Here is a 2,631-nt window from a genome sequence, read left to right as displayed (position 1 = left end):
GTGCATTGCTTTACCAACACTGTGTAGATAGGTGCCTTGAAAGCAATCTATCCTGTGCCGCCAAGGAGTACGCTTTCTTGACGAGACCCAGTGTTTGCCAAGTTCACGGTCCCAAGGGTAGGGACCTTTTGGCCAAGTGCAATTGCAAGGGTACCTCTTCCCATTTTATCATCGCCTTTTAGATCCTGATTGCAAACTCCTTTGGGAGGGAGCAACATCGCCAGTGGATGCCCACTTGTGTGCCTTCAGTTGCCCCGGGCTGCTTGTTCCAGGTCTCTGCTCTACAGCCCAGAATAACACCGAGCTTCAGCATCACGGCTTTGTCTCGGTGGGGGGGGGGATAGCCCAGTCGTCATGCCCTCCACTGTCCCTGTACAAAGGTCTTGTGGGCTGCAGGAACCGCAGCGGTCCTCCCTGCCCAGCACGAGGAGTCCTTGCTTACCTGCCACAGCAAAGTGCTTCGTGTGCTCGCGGCTTCTGCGCCTTTCCCCGGCTGCTGGGGTGGGCTGCCCACGACTGGAGCAACCCTGCAGTGGAGGCTCCGAGAAGAGCCGCTGCTGGAGAAAACTGCCTTGGGCTGATGCCGACACCGCCCAGTCCTCGCGCCCAGGGCTCGTTTTGTAGAAAAAGCCCAGCAGGAACTCATTTGCATAATTGGTCACACCCAACAGCAGGAACTCATTAGCATATTGGGCCACACCCCTGAAAGCGCAGCTCATTCGCACATTAGGCCACACACCCCATGTTACCAGAAGTGTGGTCATCCAGACACACTCACCTTTTGCTTCTTATTCTGTTTAGGGCTTTTTTTGTAGCAGGATAGCCAATCCTAATGAGTTTCTGCTGTTGGGTGTGGCCTATTATGCTAATGAGTTCCTGCTGGCCGTGGCCAACTTGGGAGCCAGCCGGAACTCCGTTCCTGTGCGTTCCTGCCCAAAAATAGCCCTGCTCGCGCAAGGAAAGTGTCCGGCCCCATCCCCCCATCCCCTTTTGCGGCCACTGTGGCCTTCAGTTCCTGCCCAAAAATAGCCCTGCTCGTGCAAGGAAAGTGTCCGGCCCCCTTTGGCGGCCACTGTGGCCTTCGGCATTCTCTCCTGGACCCACGACCCACCTCGGAGGCTAACCCAAATGCTGCCTGCTTACCAAGGCACTTGGCATGGGGTAAAACGCCCAACTCCTGCCAGGCTCAGACAAAAGACTTCCTGGTTGCCTCTTCTGGCTGGGTGCTGCCCTGTGTGGTCCACGGCAACTCATGAGGAGAGGGAGGGGTGCCTGGGAAGGCTTCTTCTCTTGTCCACCGCCTGCCACTTACACCTGGATCTCTGCCCAGGGTCGCAGGGAGACAGCATCACCCGGGAGAACATAAGAACATAAGAGAGAAGCCCCAGTTGGATCAGGCCAGTGGCCCCTTCAGGCCAACACTCTTCTGTGTCACACAGTGGCCACAAATACCAGGGGCCACCAGGAGGGCCCATAACAACGCTTATGTGTGTTGGGTTTGATATGTGTTGGACTTGATATGCTAGGAGGACACTCCAACGGTTGAGGGCCCTACACTTGTATCCCATTTCGGTAACGCTGTGGGGATTTGAACCTGGGTCCCATAGATCCTGGTCTGGCACGACTACACAACATTGTTAGGGCGAAGGCCTCATGCCAAGCAACATAATTTTAATGTTCTAATTGAACAGCCAAAAAGTACCAGAATTAATAGGTGCCATATTGAGACACGTCACTGGTTTATCAGTAGCATCTGCTTTTATTGGCATTGACTCTCTAGAGTCTGGTTAAGGTCTTTCCCATCACCTACTGTCTGAGTCTTTTAGCTGGGGATTGAACGTGGGACCTTTTGCAGGAAGAACAGGTATCTATCACTGACCTGCAGCCCCACCTTACTGTGAGCACCTGATGCTCTGGGGCAAGTGATGCTCTGTCTTCTTGGTGCTTAGGGGGGGTCAACAGTGGGAGGGCTTCTAATGTCCTGGCCCCACTGGTAGACCTCCTGAGGGCCCCTGGTATTTCTGGCCACTGTGTGACAAAGAGTGTTAGACTGGATGGGCCTTTGGCCTGATCCAACATTGGCATCTCTTATGTTCTTATGACATTTTCTTCGAGTTATCTACTACGACTCCAAGATCTCTCTCTCTCTTGGTCAGTCTCTGCCAGTTCGGACCCCATCGACGTGTATTTATAGTTGGGATTTTTGGCTACCCGCCACCTGCACCCCCCTCACCCCTCCCAAATGTGCCATGACATCCCTGCCCACCTGGGCATACCTGAGACAGAAGCCCTCGCCCGCCCTTGGGCTGGACCTCCCCTGCCTCTCAGCCCGCTCCTTCCAAGGGCCCCCCCCCTCCATGCCAGGGAACAGAGGCCGATTCGGTAAAAACGTGGTGTAGTTTATTAAGGCATTACTTAGAAAAATTGGCACTTAGGATCGGGCTCCCTCCCCCCCCCCAAAAAAAGGAGGGTCGCCAGGTGAGCAGCGCCCAAGACTCATGTGCACCTCAGTGATACAAAATGATCCAAACAACTGAAACGGGAGAGAGACGGCAATAAATAGACCGGGGGTGTGTGGGGGGGGTGAGTCCCAGGCTGGGCGGGGCCCAGCACAAGGCAGGAGTCGGGGGG

This window comes from Gekko japonicus, unplaced genomic scaffold, assembly GCF_001447785.1.
Source record: "Gekko japonicus isolate JY-2015 unplaced genomic scaffold, Gekko_japonicus_V1.1 scaffold3134, whole genome shotgun sequence".
In the NCBI taxonomy this organism is placed as follows: Eukaryota; Metazoa; Chordata; class Lepidosauria; order Squamata; family Gekkonidae; genus Gekko; species Gekko japonicus.
The sequence above is the reverse complement of the archived record's forward strand: the minus strand, read 5'-3'. Positions refer to the sequence as shown.